General features: G+C 29.3%; 1 pseudogene; it reads right to left on the bottom strand.

Annotated features, from left to right (window-relative positions):
- Window positions 1-2424: 2424 nt before the first annotated feature.
- Window positions 2425-7005, bottom strand: LOC111294824 (cucumisin-like; annotated as a pseudogene).
- Between the last annotated feature and the right edge of the window lie 13138 nt (window positions 7006-20143).

Below are 20143 nucleotides of genomic sequence, written 5' to 3'. Positions count from 1 at the left end.
CTTTAAATTTATGCACAATAATAATAGTAGCAACAAAGATAATAAATTTTATTAAAAAAAAGTGTATAAAAGTATAGGAATATAAAAATTAAATTTTGGGACATTTATAAAAACAAGCTTGTTTCAAAATTCTACATAGATGTTGGAGACTTTTAGAGAGGTTCATAAATTCTTAAAATTCAACCCGAACCTACCTAAAATCACAAATTCATTTTAAATTTATAAGGATTTGCATGAAAATCTTTTATGAAATGATATGTTCTCGAATGTTGCCTAGATGTTAGGATATTTAAGAAATTTTATTTTAGTAAGAACTTCCATGCATATCCGCAATTCAAGATAATTTTGTTTTGTTAAAACCACGAGTATAAAAAAAAAAAATAATAATCAGACAAGATTTTTTTAAAATATAAAAATTCGCATCCAAATTTTGCCTAAATGTTGGAGAGTCCAGGTGATTTCTCTATATTTGAAAATTCGATCCTTAAATTCACATTTGATCATCATTTTGCATTTGTTTCATTTCTAAATCAATATCTTCATTTATAATGCATATATATATATATATATATGTTTGCTCTAGTTATGGATATTTAATATTTATTTACTATATTCCGTTCTTCTTTATATAAAAATTTTCTTAAACTTTTGATTTTAAACAAATAAAATTAAAATAGCATTCTATGAAATATAATTAATTGGTACTCTACTTAGATGTTGAAGAGTTATCAATAATTATCATTTACAAAGAATGTTTGTTTATTATTTTTAGAAGGAATGTATTAATAAATCTTAAATGAAAAGACTATTTTCAAATTTTGCCTTTATGTTGGAGACTTCGAAGGTATTTTTTTAATTTGAAGATTTTCTTAATATTCCTCAATAAAAGATCTTTTTTAGTTGATTTTATTCCTTACAAACAAAGAGAATTATAATTAAATTTCATATAAAAAATCATATTTGTCCAAAATTATAAATAGTGCATAATTAATTGGTATAATTTATGGGCATTGTGGGGATGTTAATCCTTCCTCATATGTAACCAACTCCCAAACTCAATCTTGTTTTTTGTAGATTAAAATCGTCTTTTTGATAAAGCTTTAAACCCGATTTATTGTTTTATTAAAAAGATAAAATTTTTAGATAATCAATCACACCTTTAAAAAGATTAGTGATAACTCTTTATATTTTTCACGATTTTTAAATTCTTACGTTTAGTAATCGAATCTCTAAACTGATACATTATGACACTAACAAAAACCATAGTCAAAATATATAGTAGAAAAATTCAGTTTAGCTTAATTAGATATTGTTGATAAACCATTAAACCTTGCAATTTACAATGAAACTATTCATTCTTAAAAGTGCAATTTAAAATATTTTTATTATTATCCTTTGTGTAAACTAAATTTTCTTTTGTAATTTTCCTTTTGACTCTTATTAGATATAATATTTCTATAAAATACTATACTTTTTTTACAAGAATCCTGATCAAAATCTTTTAGTATGTAATGTAATACACCAAATAACTTTTGTAATAACAAATTATTAAACCAATACTTAAAACAATTTTCAAACTAAACATACGTAATGACAAAAAATTCAGCAATAGCTTTTTCAGCATTAAATTTTTATTGGAAAACACATTATTATGATTTGACTTTTGAAAGAATTGATATTGAAGAGAATGAAAGCCATTCTTAGAAGCATTTTATGGCCGCAAGGATAGTATGAATTTTTTCTTTTTGAGGATGACTCGTCAATAAAGCAAGGAAAATGTTGTCATTTTAACCCGAGCTAACCTGAAGTCTTGGAATCCACATAACTCGATCACCTCAACTTTTCATACGAAGGTACATGAGAATGTTGATTTGCCACCCCCTTATTCAACTATTGTCTGTCAGATTGGGTAAACTCAGCAATGGTAGCCTTAGATCAACTACTCATAGCTCAGGTCCCTCATATTCGACACTCTCATCTTACAAGTGTAAATAACCTCTTTCACACTAGATAGATTCATTCAATTTTTTTCTCTCCTAAAATTTAACTCTTTCTTTCTATTCAAGTACTGACTTAAACGTCAGAATATAAATGTCAAATGTCTTTGCTTTTAACTAACTTTTGAATTTGTGATTTCAGATTATTGTTCTCGTCGAAAATTCGATACCAACAGCCATATATCAAAGAAAGGGAATCATTAAATTGAGTTTTCATACAAGAAAATGAAAAAAAAAAAAAAAAGGGGAAATTAAATTAAAGTAAAAAAAAATTTGATGGTGAAAATTATAATTATTCTAATGTTTAGTAACTTATAAATTTAGGATGACATTATTGCTATTACCACTCTCTCGTTTTATTTTTCTATCTCACACTTAATAAATCTCATACATCTACACAATTAATGAACATAAATTCAATAGATGACTAAGTAGATGAAACTAGAAGCGTAAATATCAAAGAAATAGTTGAAATTATTTTCTTGGAATTAATTCGTTCTATCAAGGAAGCAAAAGCGACAATAGGGCTCCGAACTTGATGCAGGCCATCATCCCAAATCAAAGAACCTGAGATCATAGAGTTACCAACTTCAGCTCCAACAGTTACAGCAAAAGATTGCTTTTGGCCAAGAGACTTGGAAGAAAGTACACTTGGTTGAACTTGGTTTATAGGCCCTGGTGGAGCTTTAACAAGTGCCTTGTAAGTTGACACGGCTGATCCAACATTTGTTACTGTCCTGTGAAAGACTCCAGTTATCGATTTTCCAGGAGTAGTAGATAACGCAAAGAAAGGGTAACTAAGATCCCATACAGTTTCATTTGTTTCTTCCGAACAACTACTGTTATTCCCAGTTATGAGCTGTAAATGTTTAGGGCTATATCCTTGTCCACACAAAAATTGAACATAATCAATCTCCCCAGCATCATATATCAATCCGGGTTGGGCTGCTAGTGCAGGATTTTTGTGACCTGCCCCGAATGCAAGCTCACCTTCGATGTTGTTCTTACCACTCATTGGAAAAGCTGCAAAAATTTGGAAATTTAGATGGATTATACTCGGATGTGAGAGTTCAAACAAAGCCTGTTAATAAGCATCTTTAAGTAGAATAGGTTCCAGTTTGACATTGCACATTCTCCGCATTCAAATGAAACTCTTGATCTTGCATAAAACTGATACCTATTGTCATTAGGGCAAACTTAATGGCAGCAGGAGACCATGTTGGATGAAATGATTTAACGTAAGCTGCTGACCCAGTTGCGTGTTGCAAGACATGGATGTGCCAGAAACAATATTGTATGGAACTACCCTTGTATCATCTCCAGTTTCTGTAACAGTGGTAGCTTCTGACCATGCTGCTAAAATGTCAACTCCAGGTGCTGTAAGATCAGGCTGCATCAAAAAAAAAAAAAATTTAGAACTTGACAAGAGGCCAAGGCAATTATAAACAGAAATAGGGGACATTTATTTCATTTACTTTGAGAATGTCTGCTGTAACAGGTTTAGGCCCTCTTGATGAAAATGAAACAACGAATGGGGCGAACTGATTGCCGTCTACATTAGTCTTGAATATAGTTGCAGTTGGGTTTCTATTCAAACATGATAGTTCATGAAATTAAATTAATGATGTTTAAACATAGGAATTAAAGTTATACAAATAAAAATGTTGGTAGAGAAGTCAGTAAATATTCTGTTGTGTTCACATAATTGAAAACTATTCTCCCATCCAGGGATTTAAATTACGATTGTGATCGTATTTTCGATTACATTACGTTTATCACGGTTATGGATATAACAAAAATTATTGCGATCATCACAATTATCGCGATAGTGAATTTTTTTTATTTTCGCACAACATATTATAAAATATTATAATTATAATTATAATTATAAAAACTCTTGTTTTATTATTTTTAAAATAGTTTATGATATCACATATATTTTATTTACTTGATTTTTAAATGTAATAATCTATTAAATATTTATTATTTTATGATTTTGAAATGCAATATTTTATTAAGTATTTTGATTTTTTACACATTAATTAATTTAAAATTATTATCATAAATTACTTTTAAATTATTATACAAGGGATCAAACTTTCAATTTTTAGTTAAGTACACAAAAATAATAATAATAAAAATTAATCTAATATTAAAAAAATTAAAAATATAAATATCAAAACAAAATATCATTAATTTTTTCTCACCATAGCGCCATCTGATCTTTCTCCTAGCTATTTTGTCCTCTCCCTCCAGCTGGCCCTTGACCGAACCCATCAGTATTCGATCCCAAATTCCTTCCAATAGAGACTCCGTTTTCAGGGAATCAGTCCTTTCTGAATCACCAACTCAATCTCTTCCAAGCAGGGGCTGACCCCTACTGCATCTCCAGAGCCAAGACATCAAACGAGGGGGAAATGGAGGCTCGCACTCATAAAAGAAGCCCGCACCACCAAGCTACAGCCGCTTCTGTTGACCAGATGAGTCTATTTTTCAGTCGAGTCGCTTGAGTCCTCACTCAACAGAAGATGTAAGATGGAGAGGCTAACTTCACCGATCAGTTCAGTTCCATTAAAATCCAATAAAAATATGCAATATTTTTTACAAAGGTAATTACTTGTGTTGAACTGTTGATTGTAATGGATTGATGACTGATTTGAGACTAAATTTGAGTTTGTTTGAGGCTGGATTGAGTTGATGTCAAGTTTTTTTCGGGGCTTCCAATTTTTTTTTATTCTGATTTTCTGACAAAAAAATGGAGCAGCGGTAATAGCGGTCTGTTAAGACCGCTATTCGCCGGTACAGTATTTTTTCGCGGCCGCCACACTCCGATATCGATATGATTCAAATTCTCACCTGATATTTTTCAAATAACGGTGGCGGGTGATGGCGTTACCGCAAGATAGCAGCCGCTACACCGCAACTGCACAGCGATTTGAACCCATGCTAGTTCCATCATCCAAGTTCAAGTTGGAAAGAGGTAAAGTGTATGCAAAGACATAATCTTTGTTTCCTCCATACTGGAATACCGCACCAACAGCTCCTCCTTCGAGTGGACCTTCCCCATCGCTTTAATAGTCACAGAAAACTATTTTTCCTTTCACTAAGGTTCCGTTCAACGATCCTGGCAAGCAATACTTACCTGCATTTCATAACAAATTTTGTGGCATCAAGCTAACATTTCAGAGTTACTTTGTAGCATGACTTAGAACTTATTGTTGAATAAAACACCACAAAATAATCAAATTTAAGATATGCTGTCTTCAAGCTATACCTCGAATCCTGGGAAGTATAACCTTGTGAGGTATTTGGGGCAGTTCCACCATAGATGAAAGGGTACATTTTCCCATTGAGATCAAGTGTGTTTATAGAGGTTCCCTACATGTGGAAAATCAAGGTATAATCGTTTATAATGCGGGTCAATTTAAGAGTAGGCATAAGAGTAGCAAAAATGAATCCCCTTAATTACCTCATAAATCTCACCATTACCGAGTTTCACCTTAGTCACAAACTTTCTATCTATGGTACTAGCAGCCACAGAAAGAGACCAAGGTGAAAAGTTCACAATTGATGCAGGATAGGGACCACTATTACCGGCAGAGTTGGATGTCAGGATCCCATTCTTCATCGAATGGAAAGCTCCAATGGCAATTGAATCATCAAAATAATCAGTTGAAAAAAGACTCCCAACTGAAAGAGAGATTATGTCAACAGCATCGGCTATTGCATCATCAAATGCTACAAGAATGTCTTCATCATACCAACCATCATACCAGCGTATCTTGTACACAGCAATGCGGGCAGATGGAACCGCTTCACGAGCCGTCCCTTTTGGCAAGGCCATATAAGCTTGCCTTGCTAGCTAAGCCGCCTGCAGCTGTTGATGCAGTATGACTCCTATGACCTCCAGAGTCTCTTGGAGATTTAAAATCGATTGGGCTGAAGTCTCCATTAGCCCGGTAGGATTTGGCTCCAATTATTTTTCTGGAAGAGATTAAAACATTGTTAAGACCATTTTGGGGATTTAATAAATGATTTCTATCTGTTTGTGTACGTTATGTTAAAGTTACGTTCGGTTCTGTTTACTTGTTGCAAGTGAAATTAGCTGAATTTTGGCAGGTGCCCTTCCATTTTTGTGGAAGTGGACCAAATCCTGTGTTATTAAAACTTTCAGATTCTGGCCAAATCCCTGTATCAAGCATTCCAACAATGACATCGCAATCAATAACTGATCTTTTCACTTTTTTGAAGAATCCCATGAAGTCCCATGACCTTGATGTGTGGAGCTGCTTCTTTTGACTAAGGAACACAGACACTAACCCTTCCTTTCCTGAAAAAAAAAAAAAAAAGAATTAAACCCGCAGTTTCTAACAAAATAAAAGAGACATTGGATTTCTTTTCGCATGATTTTAACCGAAAATAATAATCTGTTAAACAATTATCTCCCAGTCAAAAACCTCTCAGTTTCTCTGCCTCCTCCTTGGTTAACTTGGCTGCAAATCCATTGAAGCTCCTGCGATAGCTGTAGAGCAAAACATCTGATCCAACAGTACTGTTGAATGCAATTTATAAATAGAGTTAGAAATCTTAGTAAATACCCAAATTGCCTTAAAATCCCATACAAAAAGCTAGAGAAATTTTATAAAAAAATGACAAACCTGGGAACAACATCTTGAATCATGCTGGTGTGAAGGCTTGGAGCAGAGAAGTCAGTACCCTTTGGAAGGCTACCCATGTAGACAATGTAAACCTGGTTCAAACAATACAATTAACATACTAAAAACCAATTCTAAATTTCTAAAATCAAACCAAATCAGCTCAGGTTTAAATGGCAAGGAAACCCAAACAAAAGTGGATTTGCCTGTCTGTCATCAGAGACTCCATGGCAGCAGACAAGCATGCTAAGAGTGAAACTGATAAGCAAAAGCCATGTAAAAGGAGAAGTCTGGACTGCCATTGCCGACTTTCTGTAGCTTGATTTTGCTATAAACATTGCCCTGGAAGGGGACTATTTATATAAGTTGTTGAGAGTAGTACTAGGAATAAGCTCCAAGGGATTCATTATTTTCTGAAACAACGTAGCATCGTTAAACTCGCCAATGGAAACAAAGGAGTCCGTTGCCGGCTTTTTCTAATTACTATGATCTTTATGAAAAAAAAAAAAAAATTCTGCTAATAGTATGTTAGAAGTGTTGATTACAAGGATAATTGTTAGAATGATCAATTCCATCACATATATTTGGCATATTTGAACCAACAAAAATGTCTTGGGTTAAGCAATGTAGCAAAGTACCGTAGAAAATACCTTGAGTTAAAGAGACTTTGTAAAGGAATGATTTAACATTTATCATTTTTTTTTATTAAAAATTGTTAAAATTTAAACTTTAAACTTTAACCTATATATAACCTTTAAGTATTCTTAACTATGTATGTATGTACTCTTTTTATGCTTACCATATTTCATTTTATTTTTTTATTTATTTAGTATTTGTTTGTCACTCATTTAAATACAGATATGACAATTTATATTATTATGTTGTATAAACACTATATTCGTATCATGTGTTATATAAAAATTGTATATCACAATTCATGTTGACACGAAAATATAAAATATAATTTTTTTATTTTATTAAACATATTTATAGTTTTTTTAATTTTAAATTATGTTATTTTCATATCCTTTATTCGTATTATTTTTGTATCGTGGTATCGTATCTTATTTTAAATTATCAAATCTATTTAAATACTATCTAGAATTTGTTGTTATATACTTATTTAAAATTTAATTGTGAGAAGAAACTAAAATATCTAATTAATAATATTAAAAGGGTTAATGTTACGAATGATTATAGTAAAATGTTAAATATAGTATTTAAATTTTAAAAATCTCAAATATAATAAATAAATTATAATTTTTTTTAATTAATGTGATATTGAAAAGATTGCTTGTATGTTATATGTTATTATTTAAAATTAATCACGTTAAAGGTAAATATAATATTAATTAATAAATTTATAATTTAAGTATCATATTAAAATTTAAATATTATATTCAATATTTTACTATAATTCAATGCCCCATTCATATTATTAAACCTATTAAAAATCGTAAATGATATGAATTTAGTATTAATTTAATTGAAAATAGAGAAACTTCTTTAGAAATCAAACAATTTGGAATCGGAATAAACTCTTACGGGATAGAGCTGCATACATTTGCGTTGTCATAGTACCAATTTGTCTATGGGCCAGGTGGACTGTTAGACCCGCAGGCCTAGGGCAAGAATTTTCAAGTCCAGTTCGATTTGTAAAAGTATTTTTATTTAATTTTAATTTTAAAATAGATTTAAAATTATAATATATATTAATATAAAACTATTTTAAAATATATTTTAATAATAAATTTAAGTTAAACATATTTAAATAGATTTAAATGCATGAATAAAATTGAATATTGAATATAATCAATCAAATTTGACTTGATCTATGAAATTAAGATTGACCATAATCATATAATTAAATGTATCGATTTTATTTTTTAAACAAGCACATATCAACACCATTTTGTGTTGTGTATTATTTTCAAATATATATATATATATATATATATAAACACACACACATTGACAAACATATCTCCAATTACATACATTTACATATTTATATGCAAATATCAATTTTAAAAATTTTAAATATTTAATATAAAAATTCTTGACATCAAATAAATAAAATAACCTTAAAAATAATATGAACATATGATAAGTTATCATGAAGTAAGTTTAATAGTCTAACTTAATGAAACATTTTATGTTTGGATCAAATCCTGGAAAAAATAAAAATGATGATAAGAGAAAAATAATTAAGAATTAATTAAAAGAGTTAAATCAATTAAAAATTTTAACAATAAAGATAAAATCTTGTATCGATTGAAATATTACTTTTCGCTCGATACAGACAAAATAATTGTATGTGATTGGTTTAGACTAATATGAACAAATGCAGATTGATAAAAAAGACCAAATGAAATTTAGTGTTTGTTGTGTATCGATGCAGAAGAAAACCGATACATACTAACCTGTATTAGCACCACATACTAACTGGTAATGGTACAATATCTATAATCATGCTATGAACACCTCTCACCATAAGAAAATAAAAGATAATGGTAATATTGTAGTGGTGTTTCACTTACAAACACTATTAGCTTTCATATTTTTATAAAACTTAAGGCGTTTATTATCAAAACATCACTAAATATTCAAATAGCGGCGTTATTACTTATAAACGTCATCCAAGACTTGATATTAGCGGCGTTTATTGACTAAAATGCTTTGAATAATCTTATCTTAAAAATTTGAGTGAATACTAAAAGCATTTTTAATATAAAATAGCTTGAATAATCTCGTTAAAAAAATTGATAAGAAATTACTGAAGGTATTTTTGGCACACAACACCTTCAATAATCCCCACATCCCTCATAAAAAATGTATGCGATTATTAAATGTATTTTTTACAAAAAAAAATGCTTTTAATAATTTCACAAAAAAATTTCATAAGCTTATTGAAGGTGTTTTTGATAAAAAATACCTTTAATAAATATCATATCAAAATTTTAAAATTGTACGAATATTAACTATAAGGTGGTAAGTTCGATCCCTCTCTTTAACATTTTTTGGATTTTTACAGAGATTATTTGTAATTGATTATTCTAGACGTTTTTTGGGCAAAAACGCTTTCACTAATTGCTTTAAAAAATTTTAGAGAGAATATTGAAGGCATTTTTGATAGAGAAATACCCCTAATAATCCATAAAAAAAATATGGAACCGATTCTTGAAGGCGTTTTTGGCCGAACTCGCCTTCTATAATTCAATCAATAAATTTTTAGTTAAGATTATTAAAGGCAGTTTTTATCAAAAATACCTTTAATAATCCATAGAAAAAGGTTAGAACAGATTCTTAAAGACGTTTTTGGCTCAAAAAGCCTTTAATATTTTACATGATAAATTTGAATAGTCGGATTATTGAAGGTAATTTTTTTCAAAAACGCCTTCCATAACATTTTGTTAGGGATTATTCAAGGCATTATCGATTGGAAAACACCCTTAATAATCCATTCAATTAATTTTTAATTGGTATTATTGAAGGTATTTTTTTTAAAATACCTTCAATAATCCATACAAAAAAGTTGGAACGGATTCTTAAAGGCATTTTTTTTGCCCAAAACGCCTTTAATATTCCATAAAATAAAATTTTAAGTGAGATTATTGAAGGCGATTTTGATAAAAAAAAACACCTTCAATAACATTTTGTTATGGATTATTCAAGGTATTTTCTTGCTAAATATGCCATTAATAATCTATAGCAAAAATATGGAACGGATTCTTGAAAGCGTTTTTAGGTGAAAGCGCCTTCAATAATCCAATCAATAAAGTTTTAACAAAAATTATTGAAGGCAGTTTTTATCAAAAATGCATTCAATAATCTATACACAATATTTGGCATAAATTCTTGAAGGCATTTTTATCCCAAAGCACCTTTAATATTTCGCAAAACATATTTTTAGGTGAGATTATTGAAAGCGATTTTGGTTAAAAACGCCTTCAATAACATTTTGTTAGAGATGATTCAAGGTGTTTTCTTGCTAAAAGCGCATTCATTAATCTCATTAAAAAAACATTTTTTACATTGTATATGTCAAGTCAGTTCTAAGTTTATGCCCAAAAAACATTTGAAGTCAGTTATATATTTATGCCCAGAAAACATTTGGTTTATATATGTGATACTACGAATTATATTTTCAAATTTGCATAATGAACATTGTTGTATTTCAATAAATTGACCACACATCTGAAATTAAAACTGATAACGTTGCCATATTAATATACTTTTTTGAAATAATCGTACTCAATAAGATGTTAAGTACATATAGTATATTCATATTAAGTATACCGATAATATTAAACCAATACCCCAATGAACAAACTTAAAGTCTCCATTCAACATGGCATGTTAAAAATATTATAACAATTTGTTTCTTATATATTTACATTCAACCAACAATGTTTAACCTCAAGGTTTATCAACATTGATAAATGATAATACATACTCACACCATTTTTTATGGACTTCATCCAGTTTCTCTTCCGTAAAGCTTTTTTTACTTTCCCACTAAAAAAAAAAATCAGAAGTAAATGTTAATAAATGAGAACATAATTTACCTTTTTATTTTTTTAAAGACACAACGAGTTTATGAAATTTATACTAACCTTGAAAGGTGTGGTCATAAAATCATCTAACACTATCTCTTGCATAAAGCGAAGGACATAATATTCACATTCAGTATTACTAGGTTGACGAGGTACCTAAAAATTAAATTTATTGGGTTTAAGAAATATTTATCTACACAAACTCAGCATAAAAGAATAAATTTTACATTTACCGATAATAACACCCATTTTGGTTTCTTTGTCTTCTTATCGAATGCAAATATTACCCTAAATTGAAAAGAAAAAAATTACTTAATACATAAATAAAATTACTTACGAAGAAACAAAAGATATATAATATAATAAAGTGTAATACCTATTTATAAAAGTTTGAATATCGAGGTTAGGCATCGCTGTTGGATTAACTGAATTAAGTAAGTATGGTGTTAAGGATTTAGTGCCAATCACAATAAGTACCTAATGACGACTGCAAAATAATAACAATGATATAGTAAGATTACGCATCAGATCAGATTTGGGTAAGATTGGAATAATTAAGGTTGGAATATAACTTACTACGCATTATATGAGAGTAAATAATAATTAGTCGATCTTTTCATGCATTTGATCACATGATTAGCACGATAAGTGATTGTGCCACTCTGCTCACTAATGAAGTTAGGTTTAACGAATCTAAATCTATTAGTCAACTGTCTCCCATTGAGCTCTCTATATAAGAAGCAGCACGATAACAATCAACATTGCTAGTTAGTATTACACTATAATATAGATTAATACATATTGAGTGTGCATATTTGTTTTATAACCTAACTTCATATAAGCAACAATATCAACAGCTGATAATTCATCTGATTCACAAAATTTTTTAACCTCTTTCACACTAATGAAAGAAAATGATGGTTTATCAAATAACCTTTTCTCAGACTCAATGGTTATGAAGTTTCTTTCGGATAAATGCTTCAGTGAATATTTGGATAACTCATCCATGGTAGCCTAAGCAAGAGTCATACTGTGAGTCCCAACATCTTGCTACAATATTTAATGAAATATAAGCATTAAAACAAATCAATAAATAGAATAAACAAATTAATATTAAACTTATAAACAAAATCATACTTCTTGGGTGGTAACGAAAGTTGAGTTCACTTTCTGACTTACAACGAAAGCTTGTCCTATGTGGACGATGCTATCAGAATGGCTTACTGGCATGTTATGCTGTATTACTGCCAACATGGCCTCTAAAGCAGTGATCTTTGTTGTTGCTTATTGAGGCATTGCTCCTGGTCACCAATTCTTTATTGTTGTTGTTCAATGATTGCTTCATATTGTGCATTTCTCATTCACAGGGTTTTGTATTAATTACTAAAAAACTTTAATGGCAAGACAAATTTACCAACCCCATGAACTCGACCAAGCCTTTCTTTATTGCCTAACGCTAAAGATAAAGGATCTTCGTCATATTGGGTTACCAGTTCACCAAATTTGACTTTGGCAGCATAATCATCTTGAAAGATAATAATAAGATAAGCTGTAACAATAAATCTATACAAGCTAATATATAGTCATGCATATAACCATAATGCCAATCATACATTATATTAAAAAAATTGTTATACATACAATCTTTTTTACCATTTCTTTGGTTGTTTCATCTGCAAAGGATCCATCCTTCTGTAGATATCCTTGTTTTCAGACATCCCATCTAAAAACTTCAGTGCCAAAGCTCATAGATTCCTATTAAATTACCATAATAAAAGAATCAGAATGTATAAAATAAATGTTCATAAATATTCATTAATGAGTATAAAATAAGTATGCGAATACATACAAGCTCATACTTCACATTTACATATCTCTTTCTTGTTGTCCAATGGTGATATTATTGTTTGGCCTAAATGTTTCATTGGTTTTCTTTGATTTCTACAAAAGAAAGAAATTATGTCAATTACATACGAAGATCAAAAGCTATATTGCATAAAGACTTATAAACAATATTTTTGGTAGTGGGTTTGCTATTGAGAAATCTTCTAAAAGCAAATATCAAACAAAATTTGTCCAATCTTCAACACTTATCACATCTGTATATGATGCAAATAGAACAGCCAATATATCACTTTGATCAGCCAACAATAAAATATATTAGGTTGTCAATATGCTTTTAAAGTCTCTGAATGCTTTTCCAGCAGATTGCAACACAATCTTTTTACAATCAATTGAGATGTTGAACTATTCTTAAATTATTTAACACAATTAGTATGAACACATTGAATTTCAATTAAATGATCATTTAACAAATTTTACGAAATAGTTTAATAAACATACTGCAACCGACTGCCATATATCATTATTTAGATCATCAGAAACTCATCACCAATTGGTGTACGTAATTGAAATCCTATGATGGACGATGGCTCTAATATGAGTAGCCAACTTTGTAGCTCTTTTAGATATAGGCTACCCACTTTGATTGAAGTCAATGTGAATTTTTTTGTCACTCACTTTAATTTATTTATTTAGGCCCACTCCCTTTCCTTTTTAGCCTATAAATGTCTTTTACATGTTTAATAGAAGGAGAATGATGTTGTTCAAAGTCCATAATACCTGTGATTTTGATCATAATTATACGAATTACACAAAATGACTATCTAAATTTAATACTGTACGTAATTAAATACAACCAATACTATATTATGTACAGAAACACCATTCAACAAACCAAGTAGCAATGTACTCAAACACATCCTTTAGCAAACCATTCAAAAGCACCATTTAGCAAACCATTCAGTATACGATTCAACATACCAATATCATACAATACCGTTCAGTAAAATAATATCACACAACAAGGTTCAGCAAACCACATTATTAACAGAAAACTACACAAAAATAGCATACATGCAATGATAGGTGCTTGGACGACTATCTTATGATGAAATTAATAAAAATAAATATGCATATATAAATAGTAAGAAACCGAAAAAAATAGCTATATCAAATAATATAAATAATACAATAAAAAAAATAAAACATACTGATAAACAGAGAGGTGCACGTTGTTGATTTGTTGAAGGTCTATGGTGATAATAGGGATAAAGAAACCAAAAGTCTGATAGAAATGTGTTTGTGTTTTCAGTTTGGTTTATTAATGCAGTTTTTAATCGTTTTATGTACTAATAGTTTGTGATTCCAATGTTTAAGATAGGGAATGAATATAAAATTTATTATTAAAGGTTTTTTTTCTAGAAAAAATACCTTTAATAATCTCCTTAAAAATTTTACTTAGAGATTATTGAATGCATTTTTTAAAAAAAACGCCTTTAGTAATCTAAAAAATAATTTTCAAAGGAAATTATTAAAGGCATTTTTCCTAAAAAAATGCATTTGATAATTCTGAACAAAAATTATTGAAAGCATTTTCAATAGAAAATCACTTTCAATAATTATGTACAAAAATTAAAAAGAATTAGTGAAGTGTTTTTCTAGAATAAATGCCTTTACTAATGGTCTTAAAATTTGAGTAGTGGTTATTGAAAGCATTTTTTACTGGAAAATGCCTTTAATAATCCCAAAAATTTTAAAAGAAAATTATTGAAGGCGTTTGTTTTTAAAAAAATACCTTCAATAATTATGTACAAAAATTAAAAGGAATTAATGAAGGTATTTTTCTAGAATAAGCGCTTTCACTAACCATCTTAAAATTTGAGTTGTGGAATATTGAAGGCATTTTTTACTAAAGGCATTTTTTAAAGCAAACGCCTTCAATAATTATGTACGTAAATTAAAAAGAATTAGTGAAGGTATTTTTCTAGAATAAACGCTTTCACTAACCATCTTAAAAATTGAGTTGTAAAATATCCAAAGCATTTTTCACTAGAAGACACTTTTAAAAGAAAATTATTGAAAGCGTTTTATTCTAAAAAAATACCTTTAATAATTATGTACGTAAATTAAAAAGAATTAGTGAAGACGTTTTTCTAGAATAAACGCCTTTACTAATTGTCTTAAAATTTGAGTTGTGATTATTGAATGCGTTTTTCACTAGAAGACACTTTTAATAATCCCAAAAAATTTTTAAAAAAATTATTGAATGTGTTTATTCTCAAAAAACGCCTTCATTAACCATCTTAAAGTTTGAGTAGTGGAACATTTAATGCGTTTTTCACTAGAACATGCCTTCAATAAATTCTTTCAAAAAAAAAAAACGAATTAGTCAAAGCATTTTTTTGGAATAAATGCTTTCAATAACCCCTTAAAATTTTAGTAGTGTACTATTAAAGGCATTTTGTACAGAAGACGCCTTTAATAATCTCAAATAATTTTTTTTTAAAAAATTATTAAAGACGTTTTTAGTAAAAAATTACCTTCATTAATATTCACAAATAAAAAAAGAGGGAATTATTGAAGGTGTATTATGCAAAAAAAATGCCTTCAATAAATACACCATAAAAATTAGATGAAATTTTTGAAGGCATTTTTGGGGCATAAACGCCTTTAATAATCCTAAACAATTCTATTATGACTCTGTTGATGGTGCCTATAATATATTCAAAAAATATTTAGGAGAAAATTATTAAAGGTGTTTTTCTTAGTAAATGCCTTTAATAATTCGATCTAATAAAATTGTCCCTAAGCTTAGGGCATCTAATCACTAACTTGAAGCTTCATCTTCATTATTTTACTATTTCTCTTTTCAGACCAACTAAAATTTACTTTCCCTTTTCTTCATCTTTTACTATTCGAGCATTGTCCTTTAGAACCTTATTTCGACTATTTTATTAGTTATTTATTGATATTTTTACTTAATTACTATTCCTCAGCTTTTGCAATTGGTGATTTTTTTTTGTTTAAACAATTTTCTCCAAAACCCATTTTCCTCAAGTACCCATTTGTAACCCATTATCCACTTCACTTTCCCTTTTATTTTCTTATTTTTCTAGGTTTCTTTTATACTTGTTTTACCTTATTTCAACCCCAACTATAAAAACTCTTGGGTACTGTCTACGTTAACAGTAAATTTTAACATTCATAATATCAGGTAGCTGACAAAATACTTCACAACAAGGAGTTTTTATTTTCTGTAAGTACTAGTCTTGTTATTATCTTTTGTTTAAAACATAATAAACTTAAGTATTTGACATGTTCATTTTCATATAAATTATTTATATACATTTGGTTTGATAATGTAGCAAGTATTAAATGAATAAGATTTAGATGCAAAAGTCAAGATTAATTCAAAAGTACAGAGATGGAGTGAAAAAATTTTTTTATTTTGCATTTGCGAATACAAGTGAAGATAATATGATATTATGCTCATGTGTGAAGTGTGCTAATATAGATTGGTAAAAGCGTCAAGTTATTTTTGAACATTTAATTTGCATTGGATTTCTTTCGGGATATGTTAATTGGTATTTTCGTGGAAAGTTTGTACCATCAAGGTCTTTCACTAGAGTTTCTTCAACTTCAAGGGCTCCTTAACACCAACATGATCCTTTTATAGTAGATGACATTTAAGGCATGTTACGAGATGCTTTTAACATTCATAACCAATATTTTCATAATTGTTTTCTCCAAAATGATAGATTTAATCAATCCAATATTGAAATGAATGAATTTGGTGAACTTGAGATAGGTGTCTGTGACCAACAACATAGAGGAAAAGCATCAAAGTTTTATAAGTTGCTTGAGGATATGAATGGAGAACTTTATAAGGGATCAAAGCATTCAAGGTTATATTTTTATGTTCATCTTTTTCACTTGAAATGCTTATGTGGATGGACGAGAAACTCTCTGACTTTAATATTATAGTTTATGAAAGAAATATTTTCTTTTGTAAAAGTCCTTGAATCTTGTAAGGAGTCAAAAAAGATATCAAAGATTTAGGTCTCGAATATGAGAAAATTCATAGTTGTCCCAATGATCGCATGTTGTATTGGGGTGATAAAAAAAATCAAGAATCTTGTCATGTGTGTGGTATTTCTTATTGGGTGGATAAAAACTCCGATGAAAGGTTGAATAAAGATGGTGATGAAGTCAGTGTAAAAAAGAAATGTATTAAGGTTTTACATTATTTTTCATTAATACCAAGACTTTAAAGACTCTTTATGTCTTCCAAAATGAGAAACGGACAGATGATGGATTATTGAGGTATCATGCAGATTCTTTAGCATGAAAATAATTTCATTATAGGTTTTTAGAATTTACATCTGATCCTTAAAATGTTATGCTTGGACTAGCATCTGATGAATTCAACCCGTTCATAATAATGAGTATTTCTTATAGTACTTAGCCACTTGTATTGATTCTTTACAATTTGCCACCATGGATTGCTATGAAGTAATAGTCATTTATATTATCTATGATAATTCTCTAGGAAAAAGGTTCGGGTAATGACATAAACATCTACTTAGAACCTCTTATTAAATAGTGAAAGTAATTATGGGAAAGAGTTAAAACCTATGATGCACCAAAAAAAAAGAACTTCAATATACGTGCTGCTTATTATTGACTATCAATGATTTTTTACTTATACAAATTTATCTGGTTGGAGTATAAAAGGTGGTTATGCTTGTTTATGTTATGCTGCACAGACATGTTTGAAGTAGTTATCTAATGGTAGAAAGTTCTATTATATAGGACATCGTCGATGGTTAAATGATAATCATCGATTTAGATTTCAAAAACATCTCTTTGATGAAACTGAAGAGTTGAGGAGATCATTTTTACCCATTAGTGGGTCTAATATCTTGTCAAAGTTAAAAGACATCAATTTCACTTATGAAAAAATGACTCCATCAACAAAAAGAATTAAGGACATCTTTGAAGGTGTCTGGCCTCATATTACGCAAATTAGTGATACTGATACTGACATTGGTGATCTTGATGTTCAAAGTGATAAAGAGGATAATGAAGAAGATGACCCCAATGAATTTGAGTTGTGAAAAAAAGAAGTATCTTTTTTGAGTTACCTTATTGGGAATATAATTTATTATGCCATACCTTGATTTGATACACATAGAGAATAATGTTTGTGAAAATTTTATCAGGACAATTCTTAATGTGAACAAAAGATCAAATAATGACTTAAAGAGTCGACTTGACCTAGTTGATATGGGATTCACCCTGACCTTCATCCGAAGTTACTTCATAATGGCAAATATCGATTCCTTGCTGCTTGTTTTAGGATTTCTAAAGCTAAAAAAGATGTGTTTTACAAGATTTTGGAAAATGTCAAAGTTTCAAATGGCTATGTGTCAAATATTTCAAGATGTATGAATCTGAAAGAGCGAAACTTTTTTCATTGAAGTCACATGATTATCACATTTTGATGCAAGACTTACTTCCATTTGCTTTATGTTCATCAATGTCAAAGCAAGTCACTTTTGTGGTAGTTGAATTGAGTAACATATTTAAATCTCTATATGGAAAATGTATGAATGTGGAAGAGCTTGACAAACTTTAAGATTGAGCCGCAATTACTTTATGTCATTTAGAGAAAATTTTTCCTCCAAATTTCTTCACTATTATGATGCATTTGGTTATCCATCTTTCATATAAAGCAAAAGTCAGTGAGTCGATTTATTATTGATGGATGTATCCTATCAAAAGGTATTATTGTTTAATAGATTGATTAGGTTTTTACTGATGATCAGGCCACTCTAGTTAAAAAAAATATATGACTAATGTTTTATGTGATTGGTTTTTAGAGAGGTTAAAGTCTTATTATCGCAACAAATGTTATCCGAAATGTTCTATTGCTGAAGGATATTTAGTAGAAGAGTGTATGACATTTTGTTCTTATTATTTGAAAGATGTTGAAATCAAATTTAATAGACCGTCGAAAAATATTGGTATGCAGCAACATGACTTTGCCTACAATTATCTTTTTCAAAGTTTTGGACAACCAATAGGCAAAGCTGAAATGGTATAGTTAGATGATAAATCTTAGGCACAAGCATATCGATATGTTCTTTTTCATCATGACTCTATTGAATCATTTTGCACGTATATTTTTTAGCAAGAAAATTATTCATTACATTAAGCATAATTTATTGTATTTTTTTAATTATTAATACTTTATCATGATGTTTTGTAATAAGTACATAAATAATTCAAGAGCTCTTGCACATTATCGACGATCAAACCCTCAAGAGCTTGATAAGTTATTCATCGAAAACTTTTATGAATGGTTAGGAGCAACTATAAGTAATGCCATACTTCCCTTTATGAGAAATCTACATAGAATGCTTACGGTATAACTAACATTAATAATATATGTATATTTATTTCACTTGTATAGGTTTAGAGTAGAAGGCTTGTTAGTGAAAATGTGAAGTGTCTTTCACAAGGTCCGAACAGGATTGTGAAATGATACAAAGGTTTCATCATCAATGGATTTAGATTTCACACTAAATCCTATGAGAGATTTAACAGTACATAAAATTCAAGAGTTGTTGTTACTTCATCAACTACTAGTTATGCTAGTGTTAGGGATACAAACCCTTTAGAGGAAAATGTTGACTATTATGGCATGATTAATAACATCATTGAGTTGGATTATTGTAGCAAGTGAAAAGTTATCTTATTTCAGCGTGATTGGGCTAATGTGAATAGTGCAAGAAGTATTAAAAAAGATCAGTATGGATTTACACTTGTGAATTTTTCTCGATTAATTCACATTGGACAACAACTTATCGATGGACTTTATATTTTTTCATCTTAAGTCAAACAAGTTTTTTATTCTGAAGATCCCAAAGAATTGGGTTGGTTTGTTGTTCTTCGAAGCACACCTAGAGACTTATTTGATATGAGGTTAGATACAAAAGATGATAATAAAATGGAACTAAATGTTATCCTTTTGCTGAACAAAACTTGGATGAAAATATCTCTAGTACCTACGCTCAGTGGGTCCATAAAA

Source organism: Durio zibethinus, chromosome 14 (genome assembly GCF_047325235.1).
Source record: "Durio zibethinus cultivar Kanyao isolate XHJ-2024 chromosome 14, ASM4732523v1, whole genome shotgun sequence".
Classification (NCBI taxonomy): domain Eukaryota; kingdom Viridiplantae; phylum Streptophyta; class Magnoliopsida; order Malvales; family Malvaceae; genus Durio; species Durio zibethinus.
The sequence above is the reverse complement of the archived record's forward strand: the minus strand, read 5'-3'. Positions and strand labels throughout refer to the sequence as shown.